Source organism: Seriola dumerili, unplaced genomic scaffold (genome assembly GCF_002260705.1).
Source record: "Seriola dumerili isolate Sdu_G_001 unplaced genomic scaffold, Sdu_1.0 BDQW01000088.1, whole genome shotgun sequence".
Lineage (NCBI taxonomy): Eukaryota > Metazoa > Chordata > Actinopteri > Carangiformes > Carangidae > Seriola > Seriola dumerili.
In genome coordinates, this window is record NW_019174343.1 from 13,905,691 (window position 1) to 13,920,535 (window position 14,845).

The following is a 14,845-nucleotide window of genomic DNA, read 5'->3' on the forward strand; positions in this document are numbered from 1 at the left end:
ATTGGCCATGGACCCACGCCACCAGTATCCAGTATGAACCAGTGGCAGAGATCGGAGGAGGCGCTTACGGGACTGTTATAAGGCCAGAGACACGGAGAGCGGGCAGTTTGTTGCTCTGAAGAGCGTGCTTGTCCAGACGGATCAAAATGGCCTGCCGATCTCCACGGTCAGAGAGGTGGCTCTGTTTTGAGAAGGCTGGAGCAGTTTGACCACCCAAATGTTAGTCAGGTAAATGTTTTTTATTTTTTTTCAGTATTTCAGTCTATGTCATCTGTAATCCACTGACTAAACCTCTCACAGAAGTCACAGTATTATTTCTACATGCCAGGCTCATGGATGTATGTGCCACCCAGAGGTCAGACCAGGAGACAAAGTCACTCTGGTCTTTGAGCATGTGGACCAAGACCTCAAGACGTACCTCGAGAGAGCTCCAGCTCCGGCTTATCTCCTGGCCGCATTAAAGTGAGAAACAGTATCTAAAGTAAACTGCATAATTGTGAAATTCGTCACAAGATAGAAACAGTATGAGCCTTTTGTTAGTCAGCGATAGAAGCCCGATTTCGAAAGTTAATCTGTTTTTTTTTATATTTGGAGTCATTTAAAGTATGCCTGTGTGTGTGCGTGTGTGTGTGTTTTTTTTTCTTTTGCAGGACTTGATGAGGCAGTTTGCTGTGTGGTCTTACATTCCTTCACTCTAACCGCGTGATGCACAGAGACCTGAAACCAGAGAATATTCTGGTAACCAGCCAGGGCCAGGTGAAGCTAGCTGACTTTGGGCTAGCCAGGATCTACAGCTGCCACATGGCTCTCACTCCTGTTGTACGGACGCACCTGGACCATGCAGTGCCAGTACTTTTTCATGTCATTTATACAGCATTTTTTCAAAGCATAGCATCATTTTTTTTTTCAAAGATATTTAGATTTTAACCATTCATACAAGCTGCTGTTATCATCTATTTCAGTTCAAAAAACAAATCAACCTTTAGCCGTTGAATAATTTGACTGAGATAACTAATCTATTAAGTCGCAGTTAAATTTCTTCATTGATGATACATCCAGTGGTCCAACATTAACCCTGTGAATACAAGACACGACCAACTTCACAGAATCCTTTTGGCAACGTCCACGTCAAATCTTGGATGAGCTTCCTTGAATTCATATTAAAGGATCAGTTTTAACAAGACTAAGAGTCGACAGCCACCCTAGCAGCTGTGTGAGCATACTGACATGTTCGCAGTGATTGTGCTAACATGGTGTTGTTGTTTAGAGGGTAGCTAATGTTTACCAGGCTCACAGTCTTAGCTAAGACTGTTAACATTTGCTCAACACAATGTACAGCTTGAAATTCATACTGTAGTAAATGTATTTAAAAAACTGGCCACCTGAGAGTTTTGTAAACTGCTATGTCGAAACACTGAAGTTAAATTACGGCAATTTTCATCACTAACAAGCCAAAACCTGCCAAGCCACCAGTATAGTACTTTAATATGATCCCTGTGAATGTTACTATCTACACGTACTACTTTTGATGGACTCTATATTTGTGTCTCCCAGGTGGTGACACTGTGGTATCGCCCTCCTGAAGTGCTGCTACAGTCCAGTTACGCCACACCTGTGGACATCTGGAGCACCGGCTGCATCTTTGCTGAGATGTTCCGACGCAAGTGAGTCAGCAGAGTCGTTTTCAGATAAAAAAAAAAATAAGACAGACCACACTAACGTTCTTTATGTTAGTGTGTCTGTTATGATGAGATTATAATCTCTGTATTTGTAACAAACACATTTTGATACAATTTGGTGAAAAGAGAAGCTTTGGACAGTGCATTAGATTTTGACGTTGACCTGAGTCAAAGTGAGTTGTAATTTCTCATATAACTCCTCAAGACAGTCCAGAGTTTCTAAATCTAATAGACACACACACACACACACACAACACACACACACACACACACACACACACACACACACATACACATACACACACACACACATACACACGCACACACACACACACACATACACATACACATCCACACCAACACATACACACGCACACACACACACAACCAAAACACACACACACACATACAATACACATTCGCACACACACACACACATACACATACACACACACACACATACACACGCACACACAACCACCATTTACCTTTGCAAATACATTTGATTTATATTGATTTGATTTAACAAATATGTTTTGGAGGAAACTCTTGCTTTATTCCGTATACTGCACATAAATCATAAGAAAGGAGGCTAGGGCATATGGGATGTCTCTCCTCTTATTTGTTGTTCGGTTTGGGTTACTAAAACACTGTAGGTAAGTTTAGGGAAAGACTGTGACTTTGGTTAAATATTGACAAAAGTCTTGTCCCGTCTTGTACTTTAAGTCACGCTTTAGTTGCCATGAGTGAAAACAAATGAAATACATTTGCAGCAAACAGCTTGAAAATACATTCAATATGAACATCTCCGTGTTATGTTTGAATAAAAACTCCACCTCTAGGCTCGTCTCATTGCCTATAGAGGGCATACTGGTGATGCGAGTGTCCAGATTTTATCTGTAAATGAATCACATTATGAGGTTATCTGTGGCTCTGGGGAAATCTGTTCCGAGCCTCAGGCTGTCGGGAGGTGAATTGTTGAAAAACAGCAGGGCTTTGCCAGACACAATGTTACAGCAAAATCTAAATCTAGTCTACTTCAGTCTTACCCCTCTTCAAGAAAGCATACAAACAAAAAAAAACTGCTGTAATACAGAATTTAATTCAACTTCAAAGGTCAGACCCCCTTACTAGTTTTTCAAGACTGCCCCAAACTCGAAATTCAGTTGCCCCCTGGAGGGGGTCAGGTATCTCTTCCATGCCAACAGAAACCCAGCTCACGGACAATGACCTGCTCCTTCACTAGTGTTGGTGCAAAAGTCATAATCAGTGAATTTAGAGACAAGACATGATAGTAAGTATTTTGTGACTGGTTTACCTGAGGTGATGTGTGGCGGAAAGCTTTAAAGACACCAGACTGTTCTACATCATCTTCCAGATCAGCTCAGTGATACACACAGTAGCTCCATCTACTGGTAGAAGTGACACTTTGCATGACGATGTTGGTTCAGCTTGGGTAAAGATATTCATGCCTCACAATTATTGCTTTGTTTGCTTAGACCGTTGTTCTGTGGTGAATCAGAAGTGGATCAACTTGGGAAAATTTTTGAGTGAGTAACACACAGCTTCCATCACGTTTAGCCGACTAAGACATGTATTGGTAGATGGATTCATATTATACTTGTTTCAATGACAATAATATGTAATTTCAGAGTTATTGGCTTGCCACCAGAGGACGAGTGGCCGACTGACGTCACACTGTCAAGAAAAAACTTCCCCCCTCTCATGCCTCGCCCAATTGCTGACTTTGTTTCAGAGATAACTGAGCAGGGGGCACAACTATTGCTGGTAAGATTTGGTTTGGAACTTGAAAAGATTTTTAATTATAGTGAAAGTCCATCCTGCCTGGTAACTCGCTGTCAGCTGTAAACAGAGTTGGAATCAGGACAGTAACAGATAAGTAACCTCAGACTCCAGAAGAAGTCTGGTGATAATCAACACAAGCCACCAGAATTTCACTGATGCAGTATTGGAAAATGTTGAACTGTCAGCTGGTTGAGCTAGAGAACAGAGCAATAAAACCTTAGCTTTTCTTATAGATTGCTATTTAATTTACCAACTGATGTAAAAAAAAAAAAAAAAGAAAAAAGAAAATGCACAGTAAATGTTGCCTATCTGGGGCTGAACCAGTGACTTCACAGTACCTTTTAAAGTAAATGGTATATTTATTTTTGCCTCTCCATATAATGTAGAAAATATAGTTTTAGTAAGTGCAAAATAATAGAAACACAATATCAGACAGCAGCTTGTTGAAATAACTAAATTTGATCAATTAAATCTTAATGACGAAAGAAAGGAGTTATATTAGCTAATTTTTTAATGTGACTATTCATTTTGTTCTTTTTCTTGAATTTCCTCTTTATATGTTAAAGCAATAGTTTGACCCCTTTTCAACCAGGAACTGCCTGGAGTTTCTGCTGGTTGCCTGGCAACAGGTGCATAAACCTGGTGCATAAACCATTTTTTTAAAAATCCATTTCTTTACTTTTTTGTGCAGATTAAACAAACAAGATATAATATGATAATTAATAAGCTTTAGAGGTGCTGGATGTGGATTGTGGATTTTGTTACCTATGCGCAGAGTCAGGCTAGCTGTTTCCCCCAGTTTCCAGTCTTTATGCTAAGCTAAGCTAAGCTATAAAGCTTCTTGCTGTAGCGTCATATTTACCATACAGCCTCCAAATCTAAGTGTTGGCAAGAGAGTGAATAAGGGTATTTCTCAGAATGTCAAAATATTCCATCAAGACCTGAAATTTGACAGTGACACAGCTCTAACATCCTGCTATCCTTTCATCCACAGAACATGCTGACCTTTGACCCCTTGAAACGAATATCCGCCCTGAATGCACTAGAACATCCATATTTCCAGGACGAGGAGACATTGACTCAGACAAAAAGCTGAAATGATGCATAGAAACATGCAACGAGAGGTAACAGTGTCTAAGCTTCAGTCCTGGCCTAACCTTAAAGGATTTCAATTTAATTCAGTGCATTGCCTTTCAAGATGTCTGGGTTATGCTGTGGGATATTATTTTGTTACTCCTGCATCAAAAAAGGATTAAAGCCTGAGAAATGGGATAAAAAATGAAGAGGAGTGAACCTAAGGATCACTGGCAAGCTTTCCAACATGTAAATGTCACAGTTAATGATGGTAACATATCATGTCTTCAAGGACAGTACCAGTGTTTTTGATGTTTGATTTCGGCATCAGTCTCATCAGCAGGGACTCATGAATAGAAACGTCTGTCATCTCCTCTCAAATGTTGCTCTTGTTACCTTTGTACAGTGTTTAGACAGAAGGAAGCAGAGATGTCATCTTTTGTTGTCACAGACTGAAAGAAGTCTGACAGAAGTGACACCTCAGAGGGTTAAATCAACCAGTTGTTTGGGATTTGACTGTATTTCTGACAGAAATAAATCTGTATGAACATTATTAAACACAACTGTATTTAAATTGTAAAGAAAAGCAACAATAGTCTGAAGTAGCTGAACAAGAACGCACAACAAAGACATATATGACAAAAATACTGGTACTGCTCTTAAACAATTGTTTTGTTTATTGGTGGACTGAGAGATTGAACCTCATTTTACTTTTAACATTTTTTTCTCCATTGCTAAAACCATCTGAAATCAACCAGCACTGCAACTACAAATGAATAAAACACAGTTTTAATCACATTCAGACTTCATTTGTGTATTATTATACAGATGGTAGTCCATATGAAACAAATAAATGTGATTCTATGAAAACTGAAATGGACTGAAATATTTTGTGAAAAACACAAATTCTAACAAAAAAAATCAAAAACACCTAGTCATAGCCTGTTAATGAATGTGGCTGTCAAAATCAGCCAGAGATCTTTCTTTTTGATTTTTGCGGGTGAGTTGTTTTTGTATCTCACAAAGGGATACTCAAACGATTTAGTATTACACATCTGTTAAGTTAAGGGGGTTACAAAAGGCAGATGTTACAAAAAAGACATCATGCACTAGAAGCTGAAATATCCTGAATTTCATTTTAAATTTCCTGTAGGTCAAGCTCCAAAGACAGTGGGTCCTACACTTCCCATAATGCAACACGATTGAGTCATTTTGTTGGACTCTTTCTGCCTGGTAAATGACCAAATCTGTCAAACTCCACACCCTGAATATTTTGAGAGTTTGTATTAAAAATGTGTAGTTTTGAGGCCCAAGCCAAGATAACCCTCATGACGTCACTGGGGTTTATTTTCTCTAAACATAATAAATCTCCTTTCAGACCCAGAGAATCTATTAATACAACTTTCACACTTTTTTCACAGACTGAGTAGTACTCTCCATGATGAGTTGATTGGAAAATCAGTGAAATTCCCCTTTTAAATTATTTGAATTTTTCACTGCGGTCACAAGTCAACTGACCAATCTGATGAATTAACTACTACTACAAAAGTGAAGTTAATACATAGATAGATACTTTATTTATCCCCTAGGGGAAATTCATGTGTCCATTAGCTCATTAGCTCAAAATACTCTAAAGATTGTCATAATAAAATGCACAAACAAATATTCAAATGAGCGATTCAAATATTCACACACAGCATAATTTAACCACTTTTGAACAGAGCCACACTAGCTGTTTCCCCATGTTTCCAGTCTCTTTGCTAAGCTAAGCTAACCTGCTGCTGGCTCTAGTTACTACATCTACTGTAGAGACATGAGAGTGATAGAGTGTTATTCTCATTTAACTCTCAACAAGAAAGCAAATAAGCACATTACCCAAAATGTTGAACTGTTCCTTTATGCAATTAACTCCACCCAGCAACACTTGAGAGTACTACGATAAAACTTTAAAAGTGTTGCTTGTTTTGTCTTATTCCATAATAAGCAAATGGCTACAGTGGCACTATTACATCAAAATAAAAATTCTACAAATTGATACAAAACAAATGTAAATCAAAGACAAATCCAGGGTTCAAAAGATATCACCCAGCTGAGCTACACACAGGATCAGGGAGCTTGATGCTTAAGAGGGTAAAAAATACTGATAAACCTGATTTTTGAACCATTTTCTAGATTTGGACAGGTTTATGATGATGGTACAAACACAGAGGTAAGACAGGCTGCGCCCCCTGAAGAGAGATTGTGTAGTAAACAAACATGATTTTATGAGCTATTTTGTGCATTTTCTTGTATTTCCATTTTTTTTTCATTCCCTCATTTCTATCTAATTCTAATGTCCTGTATTTATTTATCCAAACCCTTTATTCCCATCAGTATTTCAGTTTTCTCTCCATTTCTTCTGATGCAATTTAATCACTTCATTCAGCTCCCCCTCTCTTTACATTGAGTTTTTATTCTCTTTAACATCTAACTATTCTTTTTCCATTGTATTTCCTATTGCAGTCATGCACAGACATCCAGATTTTTCCCTCCTGTGCATCCTCACTTGTTTCTCTCTCAGAGGGGACAGACTGTGAGGCAGGGAAAGAAAGCAGGAGCTGCCCATAAATTGCTTTGGAAAAGGAGAGGAGAGAGAGAGAGAGAGAGAGAGAGAGAGAGAGAGAGAGAGAGATGGAGACAGAGCAGATGCATTGGCAGGAGCAGAGCTGAGGTTTTTTTTTTTTTTTTTTTTTTTTTCTTCTTCTCCCTCCTGTCTCTTTTGTTGTGTCGGCACAGATAAAAATCTGATGAACGTGGGCAAGGACCACCACCACCTCACTGCAAGCCTCTCATTCCCAACCCGCTTGCCAGAGCTGAATCCCAGTGTGGAGCTGGCTGTGCGGCAGGCTAACGGCGGGCTAGCGGGGGGTTGCAAGGCTCTGTGGCAGCGAGAAGAGGAGGGGAAAAAAAAGGAGGAGGGGCTGTGGTGAGCTGGTGGGCTTCCTCTGCCTCACAGACACATTTTATTGACTTGCTAATTGGATGAGGCACTCGGAGGAGAGGATGCGGTGACCGAGAGGAGCTGTTCTCCAGAGCAGGGATATAGGCAGAAGGAAGCATTGCTTGGGTTGCGTAAATCCGGCTACTTTATCTCTTTTATTTTAATTTTCTGGAGACATAACAGATGTTTTTCAGCATCTCCCAGTGACCCTCACACCGTGCATACATAATTTGATGCATGACATTGTCGAATTGAGGCTCCAGCTGCCAGACGCTTCGTGACAAGTGAATGATTTCCATTTTGATGTCTTTTCACCCTGCTCCCTCTCACCTGTTTTTCTCTCGGACTCATCAGCTGGAGCTCTTTTTTTGTCAGCCTTGTTTGATGTGCCATTTGATATGAACGGCAATCTGATGGCAAGATAAAATTCCTCATCAGATGAAATGTACAAGGAGCCGTGCAATGGCTTTTCTTCAGGAAAAATGAAGGTATGATATGGGCGAAAGCCAAGACACATACTGTAGTAAGGTGGCATTATTCAACCAGTATTAATTTTAGTCCTAGTCAAGAAATGGATCAACCGAATGTATTGACTGTTGCATAATTCCAGTATGAAATCTGAGGCTAAGACATCAACACTGTAGAAGGAAATGCCTTCTTATATCTATCCATGTGTCTACCTGTCAGATTTGTACAAAATAAATGAGTTTAAGAGGGAAAGCTAAGGAGACACAGGCAAGGATTATGAATGAATCAGTGGTAGAGACCAGTAGTAGCGGTGTGCATTGAAGAGGATTAATGGAGGCATTAGAAAAAATGGTCTAGACTTGTTTCACCACTGGGTCAGCCTTTTAAATATATTCTGGAAATTTGCAATTCACAGGATTCCTCTTCACTGACTCCTTGTGTCTTTTATAAAAGGAAAGTAGGATACCCGACATAAGCCTGATGTCAGACCTAATCAGCAACACAAGGTTTGATCATGTGTCTGTGTCTTATCTTAGATCTTCTTTCTCCTCTGCTTCAGTCTTGTCCCTGTTGCCATAACTGAGATGTGCAAGTCTGGCTAGGTCAGAGAGCAGGTGCCACTGTGCTGAGGTCTGCTGTCCCAATGAGCAAAGCAGCCAACCCACAGAAACGCACCACCTACCTCATTTCCCTCACTCTGGTGAAGGTTGAGGCTGTGCCAGAGGATGTAGCAGGGAACCAGAAGGAGGCTCTTCCAGAGGGGGAAGGGAGCCCTAAGAAGGATGAGGAGAAGGAGGAGGTGAGCAATGTCCCTGATAAGGAGGGAGGACTTGTATGTGTGGAAGTGGTGGGAAAAGAAAACACACAGGTGGAAGATGAAGTGGAACAGGTGCAGGTCAAGTATGGCAGCCCCACAGAGAACAGAGGGAAGCCTGAGAGGAGGGAAACTCACGGACACCAAAAAGACATCGCAGCAACTGGTAAAAGCAAAGACACTTCTCTCATGCATCCACCCCTTAGGCAAATGGTCAAAGTGTATGGAGGAACGTCCTCTGAGGGAACTGTGCGCAGAGAGGGACCTCGCTCAGATGCCATGCGCCCTAAGACGGAGCTCTACAGAGAGCCCCCCATGCTGTTCCTAAAGGGTGAAAATGGAGCAGACCTTAACAGTCGCTCACGTTGCAGCCTCCCTTTCTCCGTCCCGCCGCAAGTCAGCCAGCGTCCTGAAGTCCTGATGAGGTCACATGCAGGAGGCAACTCTGCATGCTGGAGGGAACTCAGAGAGGCCAATACCAGCCTGTATCACTCTGCTAAGACTTTGGACCGAAGGGATAACCGTATGGGGGACCAGTCTCCCTTAATGGCAGCTACAACTCTTGGGCCTTACAGGGCGTCCTGGGCCGACAGCGACGGAAGGGGCACGCTCATTCGCCCCGGAGCTCCCATAAGCGGAGGATTTTCAGGCCTAATGACCCGGGACAGTCCTCAGGGGGAGAGGTTTAAGACAGTTACTGTTTCCCTGCCTGCACCTCCTGCCACAGATGTGTCCAGGCCTCAGAGAAAAGGTACAAGTCGTACCCTGGACAACAGTGACCTACATTCCTTCTCTGAGGACCTGAAGAAGGGGAAGGAGGGCCAGGGAGGAACAATCCAGCGAGCTCCTCCTCGTGACCGCAAGATGCTTAAGTTCATCAGTGGGATTTTCACCAAAAGTACAGCTGTTCCACCCAGTGTCAACACTACACCGCCCCTCTATCCAGCTGTGGAGAGGGGCTCGAGTGAGGAGGAAGGTAAGTTCACTTTCTGCGTGTTCTGCACCTGCACACAGAACTTCATGTCAGACTTTGAATGTAAAATCAACCCAATATTTTATATGAGCATTTCCGTTCAGATCGTTTTAATACATTTGACTCTGCTTCTAGAGATGCAAGTGGTTTTGAGCCCCACAGTGCTGCAAGTACCCAAAAAAAAAAAAAAAATGAAGAGGAAAACAGTAAAGAGGCAGTTTAATCTGGTCACACGAACCAGCAGAGCATCGTTCACACAACTCTGCAGAAGAGACGCAAAACTCCTCGTCCATGAGAATTTGATAACGCTTTCAGAAAACACTATCACCATCCGCTGTTTCAGTTCATCCATCACTGCTCACTTGGGTTGAAATTAAGCGACTGAGAAGACCATTTTGTTCAATCTGATTAAACAGGGTCACATATTTATTACCATTTACACATTTACATTGCCCCCTCTGGAGTTGTGTGGACCTGAACCAAAAAAAATCTGCTCCCACTTTGTCATGGTAATGCTCTGATACAATTCACAAATGTATTTATTTTGGGCAGTTGCTGGGAATTACAGCTCCCAGATATTCAATTATCAGGTGTGCGTGAATATATTATTCATATTTTCATAGAAAGTGGATTTAAATGTGGTTATACCACTAATATAAAGGAAGAGTCCTTTGTGATTATCATCTGTTAAAATAAGCTGTTGTTAAGTTCTTAGAGAGGAGTGGAGAAGTTAACATGAGCAGCAGGTGGTAACTGAAAGCTTTACAGGTGAACACTTACAGTGTTTGCGACATGATGGCCAATAAGTTAATAACATGTAGGGCAAAGACGCACGTTAATGCCCCAGCTGCCAATCCTTCCTGTCTTTGGTGAAACAGCTCTGCTGTTTTGTTACAGCCCTGAGCTCTCAGTGTATCTGAAACTACATGTAATGGCTACACAACTTAAAATAACTATGTTTGGTGAGAATGCCGTCAGATCGAATAAAATGGGGCTCCTTACAACACACCTCTCTAAAGAGGAAAAAAAAAACACAGGATGATCTTCCACTTAAAGCTGCAGAAGGGTCAGGTTTCTAAAGGAACTTCACATCTGTAAGACTCATTGTGGCATTTATCCTCTTAATTTTTTAACTGTGTCATGGTAAACCAAAAGGGAAAACCAGAGCTCAGATTCCATAATGATCTGCAGTCACTTATTTGATTAGTCAACTGACAGAAAATGAATGGGCTGAAGTTAAACTAATGAATAAATATATTTTTATCAAATATATTTTGAGTCAGTTAAGCGTCAAAGTCATTTTAAAGCAAATTATTCTCTGGAGACATTTTCTAGTTACAGCTTCTCAAATGTGAGGAATTGCTGTTTTTCTTTGTCTGACAGCAAACTGAGTCATTTTGGGTTTTGGATCAGTGTTCAGACAAAACAAGATATTTGAAGATGTCACATTCGAATTTAGAAATTTTCGTGGGCATGTTTTCACTATTTTCTGACAATTTATAGACCAAGATATCAATTAGACAAGACAATAATTAGATTAATCATATTAATTGATAATGAAAACCATTGTTAGTTGCAGCCCTTTAATGATCACTAGATTTGCTATAAAAATGTAAACACATGTCAAGATAAATCATCATCTTTGAAAAACAAAAGCTGGGTCTGTTGCTAAAGATCCTATTGAAATCAATGGAATATTATGAAGCTGTAATTAAATGCAACTGTTGCTAAGGTATAGATGGCAACCACTCAAAAAAAGGTAAAACCATATATAATTAGATTTTTAAAATAAATGTTAAAGGCAAAGTTTCAAAAGTTAGTACAGAGTGTTCTTTATCTGTGAGTCATACTTATGCTTCACTGTAGGTGCTACAATAGTGAATAATGAAGACTGTAAAATGCTGTGATCTGTCTCTGTACCTTGTACCTAATGGTTTGGATATCTGTTTTTGGGGAATTCCTCAAACCCCTGACACTTAAACAAACACAAATTAGATCAGTTTTGTCAAAAACTATAAGGACGCTTCATGAAATATTAAGGCTTCTCTATTTTGAAGTAAACGAAATGATGAAACTTTATCAATCTTCAATCTTTATTAACATATTCTAAAGACAATCATCTTTGACAGAGAGTGTAGGATTGGAGTAAGCTCTGAATAATTTGTCAGGAGTAAGTGGGACATGAATAATTAAGGTTGGGGATACACAGAGCTGTGTTCATCGGAGGAGCGAGGAGAGCGGGAACCTGCTGCTTCCTGCTCTGTGCATAGAGTTAATCAGTCTACAAATGGACCCTATTCATTCGTCGACACTACATTGTGTTTAAGTGTTTGTGAGCAGCATAGTCAACATCATGTCATATTGAACCTGTAATTTAAGCATTTATCTTGGTATTTTGATGACAGATGAGCGTTATTGATCACATTTGATTTAGAAAATATTGGTCAGCATTGTCAAGAATGTCAGAGACACACAGCAGCATATTTTCAGCATCATGTGTGCACCAGTGGACATCATGTCTCTATGCCTCTCACACACACGTCGCTGTATCCATGAGAGACCATTTATTGTATAGAGACCTGGGCTGGAGGCTTCTGGAAAATGGAGTTGCCATGGCAACAGCAAGCCGTGAGAGATGCTATTTGGTCTGTGGCGTGACGCTGTTGATGGAGGGGAGTGTGGGCGTGGGGATAGCCCAAAGATGGGGATGAGGGAGAGTCGACGGGGTTTAAAGTTAGGATCTGTGTCCCCAGAGAGCCGGGCCGATACCACGGCCCCGCCCGAGCACAGCGTGACCCGACAGCTTCAGAGTGTGTGTGTGCTAACAGTATCTATGTCGTTGTCTCTGATGGTGTGAGTCCTACATCGATGGACATCTGTAAGCACTTTCACAGTGTTGCCAAGAGTGTGTGAATGAGTGGTTGCGTCCACACTGGCGGGCATTTGTCTTTGTCTGTTCAGCCTCAAATCTGCAGATGTGCGTGATGTCCTTCGCGGCTTTGTGTGTATATGAGTGTGTGTGTGTGTGTGTGTGTGTGTGTGTGTGTGTGCTTGTTTTATTAAAAGGTCCATTCACAGAGGCACCTTTGCTGTGATTCTACTGAGGGTAAGCCTAAGGCACTCAAAGCACAATGTTTAGTGCAACCTCTCAACAAAAAGTCCTTTAAAATGTAAGAAATATCTGTCAGTAGTAAAGAACTGAAAATAATTTTATTTTCTTGACACTAGTGGACTTATCTGTCTTAGTATCTTGAAACAAGATAGAATGACACTATTTTTTTCAAAGCCAGTCCATCATAATGTATGAGCTTTCAAGAGAACTTTAAGGTTGAATATAAGAGAGTAAGTGATTGAGCAGACATACTGTATATCTATGACCACAAAATTAAATTAAAGACTGAGCTATGGGAGTGATAAAAAGTAAGAAATATAGCTGCAAGCAGTAACCCTTTTGCGCTTATTACTGGAATTTAAATAGTAATTCGTTATACTACTGGAAAAACTATTATTACTGTCACGCATTATTAGTCAACACTGGTCTCCGTATTGTTCATTGTGACAAAATTAACCTCAGCTGTGTGTGCAAGTCATCAGCACTCATAAATATGACAGGTGAATGACAATAAAGCAATTTTTCAAACATGTTGTGACATGACCAGTAAATTTTACAATGCCCCAACATTCATCCAGTGACATTATTTCCATTGTGGGCCTACATTAACAACACACCGAATAAGTAATAGTTTATTTTACTGCAAAATGAATTCAAGAGGATAAATTACACAAATCTATGCACTTCACTTTATGTTTATATAAGCAAGGCTACAAGGGCAGAGGCTTCCATTCTTAAAAAACAATACCTAGTTTCAAATTAAAGCACCCTTAAAATGCTACACTGTAAGGCCATATGGAAAAGATTTGTTACAAACATAGTTCAACATAGATATCTACCAATTTTTGTGATGACTGGACAAACTCATTTGTTCATGGCACAATTTGGACCAGGCTTGTGCACATGTTTGGCGCTGGTGTCGCCCCCTATTGAGCAATGTCAAATTAGTTTTACACAAGTGATTCAAAATTGTTATTAAATATATGCAAGTTTTGTAAGGTTTGGACAAACATTTTCTCATTTGTAAATTGATTTGTGCTAGGTTATGCCAATTTCTTGGCCTCCTAGTGGTAGATTTGATCAACATTTTCAGGGTATGTTTCAGTTAATCATGTGGAGTTGATCCTGCAAGTATTGTGATGACTGGCCCAACAGTTGTTGACTTGACCCTTTTAAAATTCATTGGTCAATATCATGAAAACCACACAAGATATCAACAAGCTTGATTCAACTTTTGATAAGCCTGGTCCAATAATGATGCACAGACTATTTAGTAGCAATCAGACTTACAGTTTAGGAGGACATGTGCAAAAATGTGCATGTGCTCCAAATTTGATGACATTCTGTCCATCAGGTTTCAGCTACACATTTTTTGGTGTTTGTGGCAACCCCTATGGGTCGACCTCAAAATGCTTTGGAGGGCCTACTCCCAAACATGGCCTGAAGATATCTACCGAAATGTATGATGATTGGAAAAATCATTAATGATTTTACTTGCTAAGCCTCAGAAAAATCTGTTGCAGTTGGACCTACGGTTGATGATGATGAGATGCCGGAGAATCCATCATGGCGGACTTTTATGGTCAAAGATGTTTTTTTTTGTAGAGCACATTGAGTCAGATTTCTAGTCAATCAGACAATCTTGCTGTAGTGCTGGAAAATTTCCACACCAAGACTGAAAAAAAATGTAACTACTGTAATACTGTAACCTTAGTGTCTATATGTCCTTTATGAATTAATTTATAAAAGAACAAGCCTTTTTTGCCATGTTTTACTTTAGTCTATCAGCATCAAAAATGATGAAGATTACTTACTGAACTGACTACTAAAGTGACACAATAAATCAGCACGGCTGGAAGATCATTATGATAACAGTTAACCAGTGAAGCAGATATATTTGGGTATAATCTCAGTAATCTCACAACTATTTATCATCATG

At 40.2% G+C, this 14,845-nt stretch overlaps 1 pseudogene; it reads left to right on the forward strand.

Annotated features, from left to right (window-relative positions):
* LOC111221614 overlaps positions 1 to 5,357 on the forward strand; it is a 5,496-nt pseudogene extending 139 nt beyond the window's left edge.
* The last annotated feature ends 9,488 nt before the right edge of the window (positions 5,358 to 14,845 follow it).